Consider the following 23,601-nt stretch of genomic DNA (forward strand, 5'->3'; position numbering starts at 1 on the left):
CTTGGCGGTGTCAAAGTTTGAAGATTTTAAGTGACGGCATCGAGGAGTTACGGACGTTTATGCAGCGTGTTTGGAAACACGAAGAGCGCAGACGCGCCGCGCCGCCTGGCCCAGTAAGCGTAGTTTGCTTTGATATAGGACCGTTTGGCGACGTAAAAAAATACTAGTTTCCACAGTAGGATGTATGGAGAGTAATGGAAAGTGTTTAATTTGTAACTACATGTGACGAAAAAGTAGCTTTTGCGCGAGTTTGTGTAATCCGTTTTTCTTTTCGGTTTGCATTTGCGTCTTTGAGTGCGTTTTTGCCTGGGACAGTAAGGTCGTATCGAGGTGAAATTTTTATGACGTACTGAGGACGGTGGTCGCTTGGCGGTGTCAAAGTTTGAAGATTTTAAGTGACGGCATCGAGGAGTTACGGACGTTTATGCAGCGTGTTTGGAAACACGAAGAGCGCAGACGCGCCGCGCCGCCTGGCCCAGTAAGCGTAGTTTGCTTTGATATAGGACCGTTTGGCGACGTAAAAAAATACTAGTTTCCACAGTAGGATGTATGGAGAGTAATGGAAAGTGTTTAATTTGTAACTACATGTGACGAAAAAGTAGCTTTTGCGCGAGTTTGTGTAATCCGTTTTTCTTTTCGGTTTGCATTTGCGTCTTTGAGTGCGTTTTTGCCTGGGACAGTAAGGTCGTATCGAGGTGAAATTTTTATGACGTACTGAGGACGGTGGTCGCTTGGCGGTGTCAAAGTTTGAAGATTTTAAGTGACGGCATCGAGGAGTTACGGACGTTTATGCAGCGTGTTTGGAAACACGAAGAGCGCAGACGCGCCGCGCCGCCTGGCCCAGTAAGCGTAGTTTGCTTTGATATAGGACCGTTTGGCGACGTAAAAAAATACTAGTTTCCACAGTAGGATGTATGGAGAGTAATGGAAAGTGTTTAATTTGTAACTACATGTGACGAAAAAGTAGCTTTTGCGCGAGTTTGTGTAATCCGTTTTTCTTTTCGGTTTGCATTTGCGTCTTTGAGTGCGTTTTTGCCTGGGACAGTAAGGTCGTATCGAGGTGAAATTTTTATGACGTACTGAGGACGGTGGTCGCTTGGCGGTGTCAAAGTTTGAAGATTTTAAGTGACGGCATCGAGGAGTTACGGACGTTTATGCAGCGTGTTTGGAAACACGAAGAGCGCAGACGCGCCGCGCCGCCTGGCCCAGTAAGCGTAGTTTGCTTTGATATAGGACCGTTTGGCGACGTAAAAAAATACTAGTTTCCACAGTAGGATGTATGGAGAGTAATGGAAAGTGTTTAATTTGTAACTACATGTGACGAAAAAGTAGCTTTTGCGCGAGTTTGTGTAATCCGTTTTTCTTTTCGGTTTGCATTTGCGTCTTTGAGTGCGTTTTTGCCTGGGACAGTAAGGTCGTATCGAGGTGAAATTTTTATGACGTACTGAGGACGGTGGTCGCTTGGCGGTGTCAAAGTTTGAAGATTTTAAGTGACGGCATCGAGGAGTTACGGACGTTTATGCAGCGTGTTTGGAAACACGAAGAGCGCAGACGCGCCGCGCCGCCTGGCCCAGTAAGCGTAGTTTGCTTTGATATAGGACCGTTTGGCGACGTAAAAAAATACTAGTTTCCACAGTAGGATGTATGGAGAGTAATGGAAAGTGTTTAATTTGTAACTACATGTGACGAAAAAGTAGCTTTTGCGCGAGTTTGTGTAATCCGTTTTTCTTTTCGGTTTGCATTTGCGTCTTTGAGTGCGTTTTTGCCTGGGACAGTAAGGTCGTATCGAGGTGAAATTTTTATGACGTACTGAGGACGGTGGTCGCTTGGCGGTGTCAAAGTTTGAAGATTTTAAGTGACGGCATCGAGGAGTTACGGACGTTTATGCAGCGTGTTTGGAAACACGAAGAGCGCAGACGCGCCGCGCCGCCTGGCCCAGTAAGCGTAGTTTGCTTTGATATAGGACCGTTTGGCGACGTAAAAAAATACTAGTTTCCACAGTAGGATGTATGGAGAGTAATGGAAAGTGTTTAATTTGTAACTACATGTGACGAAAAAGTAGCTTTTGCGCGAGTTTGTGTAATCCGTTTTTCTTTTCGGTTTGCATTTGCGTCTTTGAGTGCGTTTTTGCCTGGGACAGTAAGGTCGTATCGAGGTGAAATTTTTATGACGTACTGAGGACGGTGGTCGCTTGGCGGTGTCAAAGTTTGAAGATTTTAAGTGACGGCATCGAGGAGTTACGGACGTTTATGCAGCGTGTTTGGAAACACGAAGAGCGCAGACGCGCCGCGCCGCCTGGCCCAGTAAGCGTAGTTTGCTTTGATATAGGACCGTTTGGCGACGTAAAAAAATACTAGTTTCCACAGTAGGATGTATGGAGAGTAATGGAAAGTGTTTAATTTGTAACTACATGTGACGAAAAAGTAGCTTTTGCGCGAGTTTGTGTAATCCGTTTTTCTTTTCGGTTTGCATTTGCGTCTTTGAGTGCGTTTTTGCCTGGGACAGTAAGGTCGTATCGAGGTGAAATTTTTATGACGTACTGAGGACGGTGGTCGCTTGGCGGTGTCAAAGTTTGAAGATTTTAAGTGACGGCATCGAGGAGTTACGGACGTTTATGCAGCGTGTTTGGAAACACGAAGAGCGCAGACGCGCCGCGCCGCCTGGCCCAGTAAGCGTAGTTTGCTTTGATATAGGACCGTTTGGCGACGTAAAAAAATACTAGTTTCCACAGTAGGATGTATGGAGAGTAATGGAAAGTGTTTAATTTGTAACTACATGTGACGAAAAAGTAGCTTTTGCGCGAGTTTGTGTAATCCGTTTTTCTTTTCGGTTTGCATTTGCGTCTTTGAGTGCGTTTTTGCCTGGGACAGTAAGGTCGTATCGAGGTGAAATTTTTATGACGTACTGAGGACGGTGGTCGCTTGGCGGTGTCAAAGTTTGAAGATTTTAAGTGACGGCATCGAGGAGTTACGGACGTTTATGCAGCGTGTTTGGAAACACGAAGAGCGCAGACGCGCCGCGCCGCCTGGCCCAGTAAGCGTAGTTTGCTTTGATATAGGACCGTTTGGCGACGTAAAAAAATACTAGTTTCCACAGTAGGATGTATGGAGAGTAATGGAAAGTGTTTAATTTGTAACTACATGTGACGAAAAAGTAGCTTTTGCGCGAGTTTGTGTAATCCGTTTTTCTTTTCGGTTTGCATTTGCGTCTTTGAGTGCGTTTTTGCCTGGGACAGTAAGGTCGTATCGAGGTGAAATTTTTATGACGTACTGAGGACGGTGGTCGCTTGGCGGTGTCAAAGTTTGAAGATTTTAAGTGACGGCATCGAGGAGTTACGGACGTTTATGCAGCGTGTTTGGAAACACGAAGAGCGCAGACGCGCCGCGCCGCCTGGCCCAGTAAGCGTAGTTTGCTTTGATATAGGACCGTTTGGCGACGTAAAAAAATACTAGTTTCCACAGTAGGATGTATGGAGAGTAATGGAAAGTGTTTAATTTGTAACTACATGTGACGAAAAAGTAGCTTTTGCGCGAGTTTGTGTAATCCGTTTTTCTTTTCGGTTTGCATTTGCGTCTTTGAGTGCGTTTTTGCCTGGGACAGTAAGGTCGTATCGAGGTGAAATTTTTATGACGTACTGAGGACGGTGGTCGCTTGGCGGTGTCAAAGTTTTAAGATTTTAAGTGACGGCATCGAGGAGTTACGGACGTTTATGCAGCGTGTTTGGAAACACGAAGAGCGCAGACGCGCCGCGCCGCCTGGCCCAGTAAGCGTAGTTTGCTTTGATATAGGACCGTTTGGCGACGTAAAAAAATACTAGTTTCCACAGTAGGATGTATGGAGAGTAATGGAAAGTGTTTAATTTGTAACTACATGTGACGAAAAAGTAGCTTTTGCGCGAGTTTGTGTAATCCGTTTTTCTTTTCGGTTTGCATTTGCGTCTTTGAGTGCGTTTTTGCCTGGGACAGTAAGGTCGTATCGAGGTGAAATTTTTATGACGTACTGAGGACGGTGGTCGCTTGGCGGTGTCAAAGTTTGAAGATTTTAAGTGACGGCATCGAGGAGTTACGGACGTTTATGCAGCGTGTTTGGAAACACGAAGAGCGCAGACGCGCCGCGCCGCCTGGCCCAGTAAGCGTAGTTTGCTTTGATATAGGACCGTTTGGCGACGTAAAAAAATACTAGTTTCCACAGTAGGATGTATGGAGAGTAATGGAAAGTGTTTAATTTGTAACTACATGTGACGAAAAAGTAGCTTTTGCGCGAGTTTGTGTAATCCGTTTTTCTTTTCGGTTTGCATTTGCGTCTTTGAGTGCGTTTTTGCCTGGGACAGTAAGGTCGTATCGAGGTGAAATTTTTATGACGTACTGAGGACGGTGGTCGCTTGGCGGTGTCAAAGTTTGAAGATTTTAAGTGACGGCATCGAGGAGTTACGGACGTTTATGCAGCGTGTTTGGAAACACGAAGAGCGCAGACGCGCCGCGCCGCCTGGCCCAGTAAGCGTAGTTTGCTTTGATATAGGACCGTTTGGCGACGTAAAAAAATACTAGTTTCCACAGTAGGATGTATGGAGAGTAATGGAAAGTGTTTAATTTGTAACTACATGTGACGAAAAAGTAGCTTTTGCGCGAGTTTGTGTAATCCGTTTTTCTTTTCGGTTTGCATTTGCGTCTTTGAGTGCGTTTTTGCCTGGGACAGTAAGGTCGTATCGAGGTGAAATTTTTATGACGTACTGAGGACGGTGGTCGCTTGGCGGTGTCAAAGTTTGAAGATTTTAAGTGACGGCATCGAGGAGTTACGGACGTTTATGCAGCGTGTTTGGAAACACGAAGAGCGCAGACGCGCCGCGCCGCCTGGCCCAGTAAGCGTAGTTTGCTTTGATATAGGACCGTTTGGCGACGTAAAAAAATACTAGTTTCCACAGTAGGATGTATGGAGAGTAATGGAAAGTGTTTAATTTGTAACTACATGTGACGAAAAAGTAGCTTTTGCGCGAGTTTGTGTAATCCGTTTTTCTTTTCGGTTTGCATTTGCGTCTTTGAGTGCGTTTTTGCCTGGGACAGTAAGGTCGTATCGAGGTGAAATTTTTATGACGTACTGAGGACGGTGGTCGCTTGGCGGTGTCAAAGTTTGAAGATTTTAAGTGACGGCATCGAGGAGTTACGGACGTTTATGCAGCGTGTTTGGAAACACGAAGAGCGCAGACGCGCCGCGCCGCCTGGCCCAGTAAGCGTAGTTTGCTTTGATATAGGACCGTTTGGCGACGTAAAAAAATACTAGTTTCCACAGTAGGATGTATGGAGAGTAATGGAAAGTGTTTAATTTGTAACTACATGTGACGAAAAAGTAGCTTTTGCGCGAGTTTGTGTAATCCGTTTTTCTTTTCGGTTTGCATTTGCGTCTTTGAGTGCGTTTTTGCCTGGGACAGTAAGGTCGTATCGAGGTGAAATTTTTATGACGTACTGAGGACGGTGGTCGCTTGGCGGTGTCAAAGTTTGAAGATTTTAAGTGACGGCATCGAGGAGTTACGGACGTTTATGCAGCGTGTTTGGAAACACGAAGAGCGCAGACGCGCCGCGCCGCCTGGCCCAGTAAGCGTAGTTTGCTTTGATATAGGACCGTTTGGCGACGTAAAAAAATACTAGTTTCCACAGTAGGATGTATGGAGAGTAATGGAAAGTGTTTAATTTGTAACTACATGTGACGAAAAAGTAGCTTTTGCGCGAGTTTGTGTAATCCGTTTTTCTTTTCGGTTTGCATTTGCGTCTTTGAGTGCGTTTTTGCCTGGGACAGTAAGGTCGTATCGAGGTGAAATTTTTATGACGTACTGAGGACGGTGGTCGCTTGGCGGTGTCAAAGTTTGAAGATTTTAAGTGACGGCATCGAGGAGTTACGGACGTTTATGCAGCGTGTTTGGAAACACGAAGAGCGCAGACGCGCCGCGCCGCCTGGCCCAGTAAGCGTAGTTTGCTTTGATATAGGACCGTTTGGCGACGTAAAAAAATACTAGTTTCCACAGTAGGATGTATGGAGAGTAATGGAAAGTGTTTAATTTGTAACTACATGTGACGAAAAAGTAGCTTTTGCGCGAGTTTGTGTAATCCGTTTTTCTTTTCGGTTTGCATTTGCGTCTTTGAGTGCGTTTTTGCCTGGGACAGTAAGGTCGTATCGAGGTGAAATTTTTATGACGTACTGAGGACGGTGGTCGCTTGGCGGTGTCAAAGTTTGAAGATTTTAAGTGACGGCATCGAGGAGTTACGGACGTTTATGCAGCGTGTTTGGAAACACGAAGAGCGCAGACGCGCCGCGCCGCCTGGCCCAGTAAGCGTAGTTTGCTTTGATATAGGACCGTTTGGCGACGTAAAAAAATACTAGTTTCCACAGTAGGATGTATGGAGAGTAATGGAAAGTGTTTAATTTGTAACTACATGTGACGAAAAAGTAGCTTTTGCGCGAGTTTGTGTAATCCGTTTTTCTTTTCGGTTTGCATTTGCGTCTTTGAGTGCGTTTTTGCCTGGGACAGTAAGGTCGTATCGAGGTGAAATTTTTATGACGTACTGAGGACGGTGGTCGCTTGGCGGTGTCAAAGTTTGAAGATTTTAAGTGACGGCATCGAGGAGTTACGGACGTTTATGCAGCGTGTTTGGAAACACGAAGAGCGCAGACGCGCCGCGCCGCCTGGCCCAGTAAGCGTAGTTTGCTTTGATATAGGACCGTTTGGCGACGTAAAAAAATACTAGTTTCCACAGTAGGATGTATGGAGAGTAATGGAAAGTGTTTAATTTGTAACTACATGTGACGAAAAAGTAGCTTTTGCGCGAGTTTGTGTAATCCGTTTTTCTTTTCGGTTTGCATTTGCGTCTTTGAGTGCGTTTTTGCCTGGGACAGTAAGGTCGTATCGAGGTGAAATTTTTATGACGTACTGAGGACGGTGGTCGCTTGGCGGTGTCAAAGTTTGAAGATTTTAAGTGACGGCATCGAGGAGTTACGGACGTTTATGCAGCGTGTTTGGAAACACGAAGAGCGCAGACGCGCCGCGCCGCCTGGCCCAGTAAGCGTAGTTTGCTTTGATATAGGACCGTTTGGCGACGTAAAAAAATACTAGTTTCCACAGTAGGATGTATGGAGAGTAATGGAAAGTGTTTAATTTGTAACTACATGTGACGAAAAAGTAGCTTTTGCGCGAGTTTGTGTAATCCGTTTTTCTTTTCGGTTTGCATTTGCGTCTTTGAGTGCGTTTTTGCCTGGGACAGTAAGGTCGTATCGAGGTGAAATTTTTATGACGTACTGAGGACGGTGGTCGCTTGGCGGTGTCAAAGTTTGAAGATTTTAAGTGACGGCATCGAGGAGTTACGGACGTTTATGCAGCGTGTTTGGAAACACGAAGAGCGCAGACGCGCCGCGCCGCCTGGCCCAGTAAGCGTAGTTTGCTTTGATATAGGACCGTTTGGCGACGTAAAAAAATACTAGTTTCCACAGTAGGATGTATGGAGAGTAATGGAAAGTGTTTAATTTGTAACTACATGTGACGAAAAAGTAGCTTTTGCGCGAGTTTGTGTAATCCGTTTTTCTTTTCGGTTTGCATTTGCGTCTTTGAGTGCGTTTTTGCCTGGGACAGTAAGGTCGTATCGAGGTGAAATTTTTATGACGTACTGAGGACGGTGGTCGCTTGGCGGTGTCAAAGTTTGAAGATTTTAAGTGACGGCATCGAGGAGTTACGGACGTTTATGCAGCGTGTTTGGAAACACGAAGAGCGCAGACGCGCCGCGCCGCCTGGCCCAGTAAGCGTAGTTTGCTTTGATATAGGACCGTTTGGCGACGTAAAAAAATACTAGTTTCCACAGTAGGATGTATGGAGAGTAATGGAAAGTGTTTAATTTGTAACTACATGTGACGAAAAAGTAGCTTTTGCGCGAGTTTGTGTAATCCGTTTTTCTTTTCGGTTTGCATTTGCGTCTTTGAGTGCGTTTTTGCCTGGGACAGTAAGGTCGTATCGAGGTGAAATTTTTATGACGTACTGAGGACGGTGGTCGCTTGGCGGTGTCAAAGTTTGAAGATTTTAAGTGACGGCATCGAGGAGTTACGGACGTTTATGCAGCGTGTTTGGAAACACGAAGAGCGCAGACGCGCCGCGCCGCCTGGCCCAGTAAGCGTAGTTTGCTTTGATATAGGACCGTTTGGCGACGTAAAAAAATACTAGTTTCCACAGTAGGATGTATGGAGAGTAATGGAAAGTGTTTAATTTGTAACTACATGTGACGAAAAAGTAGCTTTTGCGCGAGTTTGTGTAATCCGTTTTTCTTTTCGGTTTGCATTTGCGTCTTTGAGTGCGTTTTTGCCTGGGACAGTAAGGTCGTATCGAGGTGAAATTTTTATGACGTACTGAGGACGGTGGTCGCTTGGCGGTGTCAAAGTTTGAAGATTTTAAGTGACGGCATCGAGGAGTTACGGACGTTTATGCAGCGTGTTTGGAAACACGAAGAGCGCAGACGCGCCGCGCCGCCTGGCCCAGTAAGCGTAGTTTGCTTTGATATAGGACCGTTTGGCGACGTAAAAAAATACTAGTTTCCACAGTAGGATGTATGGAGAGTAATGGAAAGTGTTTAATTTGTAACTACATGTGACGAAAAAGTAGCTTTTGCGCGAGTTTGTGTAATCCGTTTTTCTTTTCGGTTTGCATTTGCGTCTTTGAGTGCGTTTTTGCCTGGGACAGTAAGGTCGTATCGAGGTGAAATTTTTATGACGTACTGAGGACGGTGGTCGCTTGGCGGTGTCAAAGTTTGAAGATTTTAAGTGACGGCATCGAGGAGTTACGGACGTTTATGCAGCGTGTTTGGAAACACGAAGAGCGCAGACGCGCCGCGCCGCCTGGCCCAGTAAGCGTAGTTTGCTTTGATATAGGACCGTTTGGCGACGTAAAAAAATACTAGTTTCCACAGTAGGATGTATGGAGAGTAATGGAAAGTGTTTAATTTGTAACTACATGTGACGAAAAAGTAGCTTTTGCGCGAGTTTGTGTAATCCGTTTTTCTTTTCGGTTTGCATTTGCGTCTTTGAGTGCGTTTTTGCCTGGGACAGTAAGGTCGTATCGAGGTGAAATTTTTATGACGTACTGAGGACGGTGGTCGCTTGGCGGTGTCAAAGTTTGAAGATTTTAAGTGACGGCATCGAGGAGTTACGGACGTTTATGCAGCGTGTTTGGAAACACGAAGAGCGCAGACGCGCCGCGCCGCCTGGCCCAGTAAGCGTAGTTTGCTTTGATATAGGACCGTTTGGCGACGTAAAAAAATACTAGTTTCCACAGTAGGATGTATGGAGAGTAATGGAAAGTGTTTAATTTGTAACTACATGTGACGAAAAAGTAGCTTTTGCGCGAGTTTGTGTAATCCGTTTTTCTTTTCGGTTTGCATTTGCGTCTTTGAGTGCGTTTTTGCCTGGGACAGTAAGGTCGTATCGAGGTGAAATTTTTATGACGTACTGAGGACGGTGGTCGCTTGGCGGTGTCAAAGTTTGAAGATTTTAAGTGACGGCATCGAGGAGTTACGGACGTTTATGCAGCGTGTTTGGAAACACGAAGAGCGCAGACGCGCCGCGCCGCCTGGCCCAGTAAGCGTAGTTTGCTTTGATATAGGACCGTTTGGCGACGTAAAAAAATACTAGTTTCCACAGTAGGATGTATGGAGAGTAATGGAAAGTGTTTAATTTGTAACTACATGTGACGAAAAAGTAGCTTTTGCGCGAGTTTGTGTAATCCGTTTTTCTTTTCGGTTTGCATTTGCGTCTTTGAGTGCGTTTTTGCCTGGGACAGTAAGGTCGTATCGAGGTGAAATTTTTATGACGTACTGAGGACGGTGGTCGCTTGGCGGTGTCAAAGTTTGAAGATTTTAAGTGACGGCATCGAGGAGTTACGGACGTTTATGCAGCGTGTTTGGAAACACGAAGAGCGCAGACGCGCCGCGCCGCCTGGCCCAGTAAGCGTAGTTTGCTTTGATATAGGACCGTTTGGCGACGTAAAAAAATACTAGTTTCCACAGTAGGATGTATGGAGAGTAATGGAAAGTGTTTAATTTGTAACTACATGTGACGAAAAAGTAGCTTTTGCGCGAGTTTGTGTAATCCGTTTTTCTTTTCGGTTTGCATTTGCGTCTTTGAGTGCGTTTTTGCCTGGGACAGTAAGGTCGTATCGAGGTGAAATTTTTATGACGTACTGAGGACGGTGGTCGCTTGGCGGTGTCAAAGTTTGAAGATTTTAAGTGACGGCATCGAGGAGTTACGGACGTTTATGCAGCGTGTTTGGAAACACGAAGAGCGCAGACGCGCCGCGCCGCCTGGCCCAGTAAGCGTAGTTTGCTTTGATATAGGACCGTTTGGCGACGTAAAAAAATACTAGTTTCCACAGTAGGATGTATGGAGAGTAATGGAAAGTGTTTAATTTGTAACTACATGTGACGAAAAAGTAGCTTTTGCGCGAGTTTGTGTAATCCGTTTTTCTTTTCGGTTTGCATTTGCGTCTTTGAGTGCGTTTTTGCCTGGGACAGTAAGGTCGTATCGAGGTGAAATTTTTATGACGTACTGAGGACGGTGGTCGCTTGGCGGTGTCAAAGTTTGAAGATTTTAAGTGACGGCATCGAGGAGTTACGGACGTTTATGCAGCGTGTTTGGAAACACGAAGAGCGCAGACGCGCCGCGCCGCCTGGCCCAGTAAGCGTAGTTTGCTTTGATATAGGACCGTTTGGCGACGTAAAAAAATACTAGTTTCCACAGTAGGATGTATGGAGAGTAATGGAAAGTGTTTAATTTGTAACTACATGTGACGAAAAAGTAGCTTTTGCGCGAGTTTGTGTAATCCGTTTTTCTTTTCGGTTTGCATTTGCGTCTTTGAGTGCGTTTTTGCCTGGGACAGTAAGGTCGTATCGAGGTGAAATTTTTATGACGTACTGAGGACGGTGGTCGCTTGGCGGTGTCAAAGTTTGAAGATTTTAAGTGACGGCATCGAGGAGTTACGGACGTTTATGCAGCGTGTTTGGAAACACGAAGAGCGCAGACGCGCCGCGCCGCCTGGCCCAGTAAGCGTAGTTTGCTTTGATATAGGACCGTTTGGCGACGTAAAAAAATACTAGTTTCCACAGTAGGATGTATGGAGAGTAATGGAAAGTGTTTAATTTGTAACTACATGTGACGAAAAAGTAGCTTTTGCGCGAGTTTGTGTAATCCGTTTTTCTTTTCGGTTTGCATTTGCGTCTTTGAGTGCGTTTTTGCCTGGGACAGTAAGGTCGTATCGAGGTGAAATTTTTATGACGTACTGAGGACGGTGGTCGCTTGGCGGTGTCAAAGTTTGAAGATTTTAAGTGACGGCATCGAGGAGTTACGGACGTTTATGCAGCGTGTTTGGAAACACGAAGAGCGCAGACGCGCCGCGCCGCCTGGCCCAGTAAGCGTAGTTTGCTTTGATATAGGACCGTTTGGCGACGTAAAAAAATACTAGTTTCCACAGTAGGATGTATGGAGAGTAATGGAAAGTGTTTAATTTGTAACTACATGTGACGAAAAAGTAGCTTTTGCGCGAGTTTGTGTAATCCGTTTTTCTTTTCGGTTTGCATTTGCGTCTTTGAGTGCGTTTTTGCCTGGGACAGTAAGGTCGTATCGAGGTGAAATTTTTATGACGTACTGAGGACGGTGGTCGCTTGGCGGTGTCAAAGTTTGAAGATTTTAAGTGACGGCATCGAGGAGTTACGGACGTTTATGCAGCGTGTTTGGAAACACGAAGAGCGCAGACGCGCCGCGCCGCCTGGCCCAGTAAGCGTAGTTTGCTTTGATATAGGACCGTTTGGCGACGTAAAAAAATACTAGTTTCCACAGTAGGATGTATGGAGAGTAATGGAAAGTGTTTAATTTGTAACTACATGTGACGAAAAAGTAGCTTTTGCGCGAGTTTGTGTAATCCGTTTTTCTTTTCGGTTTGCATTTGCGTCTTTGAGTGCGTTTTTGCCTGGGACAGTAAGGTCGTATCGAGGTGAAATTTTTATGACGTACTGAGGACGGTGGTCGCTTGGCGGTGTCAAAGTTTGAAGATTTTAAGTGACGGCATCGAGGAGTTACGGACGTTTATGCAGCGTGTTTGGAAACACGAAGAGCGCAGACGCGCCGCGCCGCCTGGCCCAGTAAGCGTAGTTTGCTTTGATATAGGACCGTTTGGCGACGTAAAAAAATACTAGTTTCCACAGTAGGATGTATGGAGAGTAATGGAAAGTGTTTAATTTGTAACTACATGTGACGAAAAAGTAGCTTTTGCGCGAGTTTGTGTAATCCGTTTTTCTTTTCGGTTTGCATTTGCGTCTTTGAGTGCGTTTTTGCCTGGGACAGTAAGGTCGTATCGAGGTGAAATTTTTATGACGTACTGAGGACGGTGGTCGCTTGGCGGTGTCAAAGTTTGAAGATTTTAAGTGACGGCATCGAGGAGTTACGGACGTTTATGCAGCGTGTTTGGAAACACGAAGAGCGCAGACGCGCCGCGCCGCCTGGCCCAGTAAGCGTAGTTTGCTTTGATATAGGACCGTTTGGCGACGTAAAAAAATACTAGTTTCCACAGTAGGATGTATGGAGAGTAATGGAAAGTGTTTAATTTGTAACTACATGTGACGAAAAAGTAGCTTTTGCGCGAGTTTGTGTAATCCGTTTTTCTTTTCGGTTTGCATTTGCGTCTTTGAGTGCGTTTTTGCCTGGGACAGTAAGGTCGTATCGAGGTGAAATTTTTATGACGTACTGAGGACGGTGGTCGCTTGGCGGTGTCAAAGTTTGAAGATTTTAAGTGACGGCATCGAGGAGTTACGGACGTTTATGCAGCGTGTTTGGAAACACGAAGAGCGCAGACGCGCCGCGCCGCCTGGCCCAGTAAGCGTAGTTTGCTTTGATATAGGACCGTTTGGCGACGTAAAAAAATACTAGTTTCCACAGTAGGATGTATGGAGAGTAATGGAAAGTGTTTAATTTGTAACTACATGTGACGAAAAAGTAGCTTTTGCGCGAGTTTGTGTAATCCGTTTTTCTTTTCGGTTTGCATTTGCGTCTTTGAGTGCGTTTTTGCCTGGGACAGTAAGGTCGTATCGAGGTGAAATTTTTATGACGTACTGAGGACGGTGGTCGCTTGGCGGTGTCAAAGTTTGAAGATTTTAAGTGACGGCATCGAGGAGTTACGGACGTTTATGCAGCGTGTTTGGAAACACGAAGAGCGCAGACGCGCCGCGCCGCCTGGCCCAGTAAGCGTAGTTTGCTTTGATATAGGACCGTTTGGCGACGTAAAAAAATACTAGTTTCCACAGTAGGATGTATGGAGAGTAATGGAAAGTGTTTAATTTGTAACTACATGTGACGAAAAAGTAGCTTTTGCGCGAGTTTGTGTAATCCGTTTTTCTTTTCGGTTTGCATTTGCGTCTTTGAGTGCGTTTTTGCCTGGGACAGTAAGGTCGTATCGAGGTGAAATTTTTATGACGTACTGAGGACGGTGGTCGCTTGGCGGTGTCAAAGTTTTAAGATTTTAAGTGACGGCATCGAGGAGTTACGGACGTTTATGCAGCGTGTTTGGAAACACGAAGAGCGCAGACGCGCCGCGCCGCCTGGCCCAGTAAGCGTAGTTTGCTTTGATATAGGACCGTTTGGCGACGTAAAAAAATACTAGTTTCCACAGTAGGATGTATGGAGAGTAATGGAAAGTGTTTAATTTGTAACTACATGTGACGAAAAAGTAGCTTTTGCGCGAGTTTGTGTAATCCGTTTTTCTTTTCGGTTTGCATTTGCGTCTTTGAGTGCGTTTTTGCCTGGGACAGTAAGGTCGTATCGAGGTGAAATTTTTATGACGTACTGAGGACGGTGGTCGCTTGGCGGTGTCAAAGTTTGAAGATTTTAAGTGACGGCATCGAGGAGTTACGGACGTTTATGCAGCGTGTTTGGAAACACGAAGAGCGCAGACGCGCCGCGCCGCCTGGCCCAGTAAGCGTAGTTTGCTTTGATATAGGACCGTTTGGCGACGTAAAAAAATACTAGTTTCCACAGTAGGATGTATGGAGAGTAATGGAAAGTGTTTAATTTGTAACTACATGTGACGAAAAAGTAGCTTTTGCGCGAGTTTGTGTAATCCGTTTTTCTTTTCGGTTTGCATTTGCGTCTTTGAGTGCGTTTTTGCCTGGGACAGTAAGGTCGTATCGAGGTGAAATTTTTATGACGTACTGAGGACGGTGGTCGCTTGGCGGTGTCAAAGTTTGAAGATTTTAAGTGACGGCATCGAGGAGTTACGGACGTTTATGCAGCGTGTTTGGAAACACGAAGAGCGCAGACGCGCCGCGCCGCCTGGCCCAGTAAGCGTAGTTTGCTTTGATATAGGACCGTTTGGCGACGTAAAAAAATACTAGTTTCCACAGTAGGATGTATGGAGAGTAATGGAAAGTGTTTAATTTGTAACTACATGTGACGAAAAAGTAGCTTTTGCGCGAGTTTGTGTAATCCGTTTTTCTTTTCGGTTTGCATTTGCGTCTTTGAGTGCGTTTTTGCCTGGGACAGTAAGGTCGTATCGAGGTGAAATTTTTATGACGTACTGAGGACGGTGGTCGCTTGGCGGTGTCAAAGTTTGAAGATTTTAAGTGACGGCATCGAGGAGTTACGGACGTTTATGCAGCGTGTTTGGAAACACGAAGAGCGCAGACGCGCCGCGCCGCCTGGCCCAGTAAGCGTAGTTTGCTTTGATATAGGACCGTTTGGCGACGTAAAAAAATACTAGTTTCCACAGTAGGATGTATGGAGAGTAATGGAAAGTGTTTAATTTGTAACTACATGTGACGAAAAAGTAGCTTTTGCGCGAGTTTGTGTAATCCGTTTTTCTTTTCGGTTTGCATTTGCGTCTTTGAGTGCGTTTTTGCCTGGGACAGTAAGGTCGTATCGAGGTGAAATTTTTATGACGTACTGAGGACGGTGGTCGCTTGGCGGTGTCAAAGTTTGAAGATTTTAAGTGACGGCATCGAGGAGTTACGGACGTTTATGCAGCGTGTTTGGAAACACGAAGAGCGCAGACGCGCCGCGCCGCCTGGCCCAGTAAGCGTAGTTTGCTTTGATATAGGACCGTTTGGCGACGTAAAAAAATACTAGTTTCCACAGTAGGATGTATGGAGAGTAATGGAAAGTGTTTAATTTGTAACTACATGTGACGAAAAAGTAGCTTTTGCGCGAGTTTGTGTAATCCGTTTTTCTTTTCGGTTTGCATTTGCGTCTTTGAGTGCGTTTTTGCCTGGGACAGTAAGGTCGTATCGAGGTGAAATTTTTATGACGTACTGAGGACGGTGGTCGCTTGGCGGTGTCAAAGTTTGAAGATTTTAAGTGACGGCATCGAGGAGTTACGGACGTTTATGCAGCGTGTTTGGAAACACGAAGAGCGCAGACGCGCCGCGCCGCCTGGCCCAGTAAGCGTAGTTTGCTTTGATATAGGACCGTTTGGCGACGTAAAAAAATACTAGTTTCCACAGTAGGATGTATGGAGAGTAATGGAAAGTGTTTAATTTGTAACTACATGTGACGAAAAAGTAGCTTTTGCGCGAGTTTGTGTAATCCGTTTTTCTTTTCGGTTTGCATTTGCGTCTTTGAGTGCGTTTTTGCCTGGGACAGTAAGGTCGTATCGAGGTGAAATTTTTATGACGTACTGAGGACGGTGGTCGCTTGGCGGTGTCAAAGTTTTAAGATTTTAAGTGACGGCATCGAGGAGTTACGGACGTTTATGCAGCGTGTTTGGAAACACGAAGAGCGCAGACGCGCCGCGCCGCCTGGCCCAGTAAGCGTAGTTTGCTTTGATATAGGACCGTTTGGCGACGTAAAAAAATACTAGTTTCCACAGTAGGATGTATGGAGAGTAATGGAAAGTGTTTAATTTGTAACTACATGTGACGAAAAAGTAGCTTTTGCGCGAGTTTGTGTAATCCGTTTTTCTTTTCGGTTTGCATTTGCGTCTTTGAGTGCGTTTTTGCCTGGGACAGTAAGGTCGTATCGAGGTGAAATTTTTATGACGTACTGAGGACGGTGGTCGCTTGGCGGTGTCAAAGTTTGAAGATTTTAAGTGACGGCATCGAGGAGTTACGGACGTTTATGCAGCGTGTTTGGAAACACGAAGAGCGCAGACGCGCCGCGCCGCCTGGCCCAGTAAGCGTAGTTTGCTTTGATATAGGACCGTTTGGCGACGTAAAAAAATACTAGTTTCCACAGTAGGATGTATGGAGAGTAATGGAAAGTGTTTAATTTGTAACTACATGTGACGAAAAAGTAGCTTTTGCGCGAGTTTGTGTAATCCGTTTTTCTTTTCGGTTTGCATTTGCGTCTTTGAGTGCGTTTTTGCCTGGGACAGTAAGGTCGTATCGAGGTGAAATTTTTATGACGTACTGAGGACGGTGGTCGCTTGGCGGTGTCAAAGTTTGAAGATTTTAAGTGACGGCATCGAGGAGTTACGGACGTTTATGCAGCGTGTTTGGAAACACGAAGAGCGCAGACGCGCCGCGCCGCCTGGCCCAGTAAGCGTAGTTTGCTTTGATATAGGACCGTTTGGCGACGTAAAAAAATACTAGTTTCCACAGTAGGATGTATGGAGAGTAATGGAAAGTGTTTAATTTGTAACTACATGTGACGAAAAAGTAGCTTTTGCGCGAGTTTGTGTAATCCGTTTTTCTTTTCGGTTTGCATTTGCGTCTTTGAGTGCGTTTTTGCCTGGGACAGTAAGGTCGTATCGAGGTGAAATTTTTATGACGTACTGAGGACGGTGGTCGCTTGGCGGTGTCAAAGTTTTAAGATTTTAAGTGACGGCATCGAGGAGTTACGGACGTTTATGCAGCGTGTTTGGAAACACGAAGAGCGCAGACGCGCCGCGCCGCCTGGCCCAGTAAGCGTAGTTTGCTTTGATATAGGACCGTTTGGCGACGTAAAAAAATACTAGTTTCCACAGTAGGATGTATGGAGAGTAATGGAAAGTGTTTAATTTGTAACTACATGTGACGAAAAAGTAGCTTTTGCGCGAGTTTGTGTAATCCGTTTTTCTTTTCGGTTTGCATTTGCGTCTTTGAGTGCGTTTTTGCCTGGGACAGTAAGGTCGTATCGAGGTGAAATTTTTATGACGTACTGAGGACGGTGGTCGCTTGGCGGTGTCAAAGTTTGAAGATTTTAAGTGACGGCATCGAGGAGTTACGGACGTTTATGCAGCGTGTTTGGAAACACGAAGAGCGCAGACGCGCCGCGCCGCCTGGCCCAGTAAGCGTAGTTTGCTTTGATATAGGACCGTTTGGCGACGTAAAAAAATACTAGTTTCCACAGTAGGATGTATGGAGAGTAATGGAAAGTGTTTAATTTGTAACTACATGTGACGAAAAAGTAGCTTTTGCGCGAGTTTGTGTAATCCGTTTTTCTTTTCGGTTTGCATTTGCGTCTTTGAGTGCGTTTTTGCCTGGGACAGTAAGGTCGTATCGAGGTGAAATTTTTATGACGTACTGAGGACGGTGGTCGCTTGGCGGTGTCAAAGTTTTAAGATTTTAAGTGACGGCATCGAGGAGTTACGGACGTTTATGCAGCGTGTTTGGAAACACGAAGAGCGCAGACGCGCCGCGCCGCCTGGCCCAGTAAGCGTAGTTTGCTTTGATATAGGACCGTTTGGCGACGTAAAAAAATACTAGTTTCCACAGTAGGATGTATGGAGAGTAATGGAAAGTGTTTAATTTGTAACTACATGTGACGAAAAAGTAGCTTTTGCGCGAGTTTGTGTAATCCGTTTTTCTTTTCGGTTTGCATTTGCGTCTTTGAGTGCGTTTTTGCCTGGGACAGTAAGGTCGTATCGAGGTGAAATTTTTATGACGTACTGAGGACGGTGGTCGCTTGGCGGTGTCAAAGTTTTAAGATTTTAAGTGACGGCATCGAGGAGTTACGGACGTTTATGCAGCGTGTTTGGAAACACGAAGAGCGCAGACGCGCCGCGCCGCCTGGCCCAGTAAGCGTAGTTTGCTTTGATATAGGACCGTTTGGCGACGTAAAAAAATACTAGTTTCCACAGTAGGATGTATGGAGAGTAATGGAAAGTGTTTAATTTGTAACTACATGTGACGAAAAAGTAGCTTTTGCGCGAGTTTGTGTAATCCGTTTTTCTTTTCGGTTTGCATTTGCGTCTTTGAGTGCGTTTTTGCCTGGGACAGTAAGGTCGTATCGAGGTGAAATTTTTATGACGTACTGAGGACGGTGGTCGCTTGGCGGTGTCAAAGTTTGAAGATTTTAAGTGACGGCATCGAGGAGTTACGGACGTTTATGCAGCGTGTTTGGAAACACGAAGAGCGCAGACGCGCCGCGCCGCCTGGCCCAGTAAGCGTAGTTTGCTTTGATATAGGACCGTTTGGCGACGTAAAAAAATACTAGTTTCCACAGTAGGATGTATGGAGAGTAATGGAAAGTGTTTAATTTGTAACTACATGTGACGAAAAAGTAGCTTTTGCGCGAGTTTGTGTAATCCGTTTTTCTTTTCGGTTTGCATTTGCGTCTTTGAGTGCGTTTTTGCCTGGGACAGTAAGGTCGTATCGAGGTGAAATTTTTATGACGTACTGAGGACGGTGGTCGCTTGGCGGTGTCAAAGTTTGAAGATTTTAAGTGACGGCATCGAGGAGTTACGGACGTTTATGCAGCGTGTTTGGAAACACGAAGAGCGCAGACGCGCCGCGCCGCCTGGCCCAGTAAGCGTAGTTTGCTTTGATATAGGACCGTTTGGCGACGTAAAAAAATACTAGTTTCCACAGTAGGATGTATGGAGAGTAATGGAAAGTGTTTAATTTGTAACTACATGTGACGAAAAAGTAGCTTTTGCGCGAGTTTGTGTAATCCGTTTTTCTTTTCGGTTTGCATTTGCGTCTTTGAGTGCGTTTTTGCCTGGGACAGTAAGGTCGTATCGAGGTGAAATTTTTATGACGTACTGAGGACGGTGGTCGCTTGGCGGTGTCAAAGTTTGAAGATTTTAAGTGACGGCATCGAGGAGTTACGGACGTTTATGCAGCGTGTTTGGAAACACGAAGAGCGCAGACGCGCCGCGCCGCCTGGCCCAGTAAGCGTAGTTTGCTTTGATATAGGACCGTTTGGCGACGTAAAAAAATACTAGTTTCCACAGTAGGATGTATGGAGAGTAATGGAAAGTGTTTAATTTGTAACTACATGTGACGAAAAAGTAGCTTTTGCGCGAGTTTGTGTAATCCGTTTTTCTTTTCGGTTTGCATTTGCGTCTTTGAGTGCGTTTTTGCCTGGGACAGTAAGGTCGTATCGAGGTGAAATTTTTATGACGTACTGAGGACGGTGGTCGCTTGGCGGTGTCAAAGTTTGAAGATTTTAAGTGACGGCATCGAGGAGTTACGGACGTTTATGCAGCGTGTTTGGAAACACGAAGAGCGCAGACGCGCCGCGCCGCCTGGCCCAGTAAGCGTAGTTTGCTTTGATATAGGACCGTTTGGCGACGTAAAAAAATACTAGTTTCCACAGTAGGATGTATGGAGAGTAATGGAAAGTGTTTAATTTGTAACTACATGTGACGAAAAAGTAGCTTTTGCGCGAGTTTGTGTAATCCGTTTTTCTTTTCGGTTTGCATTTGCGTCTTTGAGTGCGTTTTTGCCTGGGACAGTAAGGTCGTATCGAGGTGAAATTTTTATGACGTACTGAGGACGGTGGTCGCTTGGCGGTGTCAAAGTTTGAAGATTTTAAGTGACGGCATCGAGGAGTTACGGACGTTTATGCAGCGTGTTTGGAAACACGAAGAGCGCAGACGCGCCGCGCCGCCTGGCCCAGTAAGCGTAGTTTGCTTTGATATAGGACCGTTTGGCGACGTAAAAAAATACTAGTTTCCACAGTAGGATGTATGGAGAGTAATGGAAAGTGTTTAATTTGTAACTACATGTGACGAAAAAGTAGCTTTTGCGCGAGTTTGTGTAATCCGTTTTTCTTTTCGGTTTGCATTTGCGTCTTTGAGTGCGTTTTTGCCTGGGACAGTAAGGTCGTATCGAGGTGAAATTTTTATGACGTACTGAGGACGGTGGTCGCTTGGCGGTGTCAAAGTTTGAAGATTTTAAGTGACGGCATCGAGGAGTTACGGACGTTTATGCAGCGTGTTTGGAAACACGAAGAGCGCAGACGCGCCGCGCCGCCTGGCCCAGTAAGCGTAGTTTGCTTTGATATAGGACCGTTTGGCGACGTAAAAAAATACTAGTTTCCACAGTAGGATGTATGGAGAGTAATGGAAAGTGTTTAATTTGTAACTACATGTGACGAAAAAGTAGCTTTTGCGCGAGTTTGTGTAATCCGTTTTTCTTTTCGGTTTGCATTTGCGTCTTTGAGTGCGTTTTTGCCTGGGACAGTAAGGTCGTATCGAGGTGAAATTTTTATGACGTACTGAGGACGGTGGTCGCTTGGCGGTGTCAAAGTTTGAAGATTTTAAGTGACGGCATCGAGGAGTTACGGACGTTTATGCAGCGTGTTTGGAAACACGAAGAGCGCAGACGCGCCGCGCCGCCTGGCCCAGTAAGCGTAGTTTGCTTTGATATAGGACCGTTTGGCGACGTAAAAAAATACTAGTTTCCACAGTAGGATGTATGGAGAGTAATGGAAAGTGTTTAATTTGTAACTACATGTGACGAAAAAGTAGCTTTTGCGCGAGTTTGTGTAATCCGTTTTTCTTTTCGGTTTGCATTTGCGTCTTTGAGTGCGTTTTTGCCTGGGACAGTAAGGTCGTATCGAGGTGAAATTTTTATGACGTACTGAGGACGGTGGTCGCTTGGCGGTGTCAAAGTTTGAAGATTTTAAGTGACGGCATCGAGGAGTTACGGACGTTTATGCAGCGTGTTTGGAAACACGAAGAGCGCAGACGCGCCGCGCCGCCTGGCCCAGTAAGCGTAGTTTGCTTTGATATAGGACCGTTTGGCGACGTAAAAAAATACTAGTTTCCACAGTAGGATGTATGGAGAGTAATGGAAAGTGTTTAATTTGTAACTACATGTGACGAAAAAGTAGCTTTTGCGCGAGTTTGTGTAATCCGTTTTTCTTTTCGGTTTGCATTTGCGTCTTTGAGTGCGTTTTTGCCTGGGACAGTAAGGTCGTATCGAGGTGAAATTTTTATGACGTACTGAGGACGGTGGTCGCTTGGCGGTGTCAAAGTTTTAAGATTTTAAGTGACGGCATCGAGGAGTTACGGACGTTTATGCAGCGTGTTTGGAAACACGAAGTGCGCAGACGCGCCGCGCCGCCTGGCCCAGTAAGCGTAGTTTGCTTTGATATAGGACCGTTTGGCGACGTAAAAAAATACTAGTTTCCACAGTAGGATGTATGGAGAGTAATGGAAAGTGTTTAATTTGTAACTACATGTGACGAAAAACTAGCTTTTGCGCGAGTTTGTGTAATCCGTTTTTCTTTTCGGTTTGCATTTGCGTCTTTGAGTGCGTTTTTGCCTGGGACAGTAAGGTCGTATCGAGGTGAAATTTTTATGACGTACTGAGGACGGTGGTCGCTTGGCGGTGTCAAAGTTTGAAGATTTTAAGTGACGGCATCGAGGAGTTACGGACGTTTATGCAGCGTGTTTGGAAACACGAAGAGCGCAGACGCGCCGCGCCGCCTGGCCCAGTAAGCGTAGTTTGCTTTGATATAGGACCGTTTGGCGACGTAAAAAAATACTAGTTTCCACAGTAGGATGTATGGAGAGTAATGGAAAGTGTTTAATTTGTAACTACATGTGACGAAAAAGTAGCTTTTGCGCGAGTTTGTGTAATCCGTTTTTCTTTTCGGTTTGCATTTGCGTCTTTGAGTGCGTTTTTGCCTGGGACAGTAAGGTCGTATCGAGGTGAAATTTTTATGACGTACTGAGGACGGTGGTCGCTTGGCGGTGTCAAAGTTTGAAGATTTTAAGTGACGGCATCGAGGAGTTACGGACGTTTATGCAGCGTGTTTGGAAACACGAAGAGCGCAGACGCGCCGCGCCGCCTGGCCCAGTAAGCGTAGTTTGCTTTGATATAGGACCGTTTGGCGACGTAAAAAAATACTAGTTTCCACAGTAGGATGTATGGAGAGTAATGGAAAGTGTTTAATTTGTAACTACATGTGACGAAAAAGTAGCTTTTGCGCGAGTTTGTGTAATCCGTTTTTCTTTTCGGTTTGCATTTGCGTCTTTGAGTGCGTTTTTGCCTGGGACAGTAAGGTCGTATCGAGGTGAAATTTTTATGACGTACTGAGGACGGTGGTCGCTTGGCGGTGTCAAAGTTTGAAGATTTTAAGTGACGGCATCGAGGAGTTACGGACGTTTATGCAGCGTGTTTGGAAACACGAAGAGCGCAGACGCGCCGCGCCGCCTGGCCCAGTAAGCGTAGTTTGCTTTGATATAGGACCGTTTGGCGACGTAAAAAAATACTAGTTTCCACAGTAGGATGTATGGAGAGTAATGGAAAGTGTTTAATTTGTAACTACATGTGACGAAAAAGTAGCTTTTGCGCGAGTTTGTGTAATCCGTTTTTCTTTTCGGTTTGCATTTGCGTCTTTGAGTGCGTTTTTGCCTGGGACAGTAAGGTCGTATCGAGGTGAAATTTTTATGACGTACTGAGGACGGTGGTCGCTTGGCGGTGTCAAAGTTTGAAGATTTTAAGTGACGGCATCGAGGAGTTACGGACGTTTATGCAGCGTGTTTGGAAACACGAAGAGCGCAGACGCGCCGCGCCGCCTGGCCCAGTAAGCGTAGTTTGCTTTGATATAGGACCGTTTGGCGACGTAAAAAAATACTAGTTTCCACAGTAGGATGTATGGAGAGTAATGGAAAGTGTTTAATTTGTAACTACATGTGACGAAAAAGTAGCTTTTGCGCGAGTTTGTGTAATCCGTTTTTCTTTTCGGTTTGCATTTGCGTCTTTGAGTGCGTTTTTGCCTGGGACAGTAAGGTCGTATCGAGGTGAAATTTTTATGACGTACTGAGGACGGTGGTCGCTTGGCGGTGTCAAAGTTTGAAGATTTTAAGTGACGGCATCGAGGAGTTACGGACGTTTATGCAGCGTGTTTGGAAACACGAAGAGCGCAGACGCGCCGCGCCGCCTGGCCCAGTAAGCGTAGTTTGCTTTGATATAGGACCGTTTGGCGACGTAAAAAAATACTAGTTTCCACAGTAGGATGTATGGAGAGTAATGGAAAGTGTTTAATTTGTAACTACATGTGACGAAAAAGTAGCTTTTGCGCGAGTTTGTGTAATCCGTTTTTCTTTTCGGTTTGCATTTGCGTCTTTGAGTGCGTTTTTGCCTGGGACAGTAAGGTCGTATCGAGGTGAAATTTTTATGACGTACTGAGGACGGTGGTCGCTTGGCGGTGTCAAAGTTTGAAGATTTTAAGTGACGGCATCGAGGAGTTACGGACGTTTATGCAGCGTGTTTGGAAACACGAAGAGCGCAGACGCGCCGCGCCGCCTGGCCCAGTAAGCGTAGTTTGCTTTGATATAGGACCGTTTGGCGACGTAAAAAAATACTAGTTTCCACAGTAGGATGTATGGAGAGTAATGGAAAGTGTTTAATTTGTAACTACATGTGACGAAAAAGTAGCTTT

Source organism: Schistocerca nitens, chromosome 11, assembly GCF_023898315.1.
Source record: "Schistocerca nitens isolate TAMUIC-IGC-003100 chromosome 11, iqSchNite1.1, whole genome shotgun sequence".
Lineage (NCBI taxonomy): Eukaryota > Metazoa > Arthropoda > Insecta > Orthoptera > Acrididae > Schistocerca > Schistocerca nitens.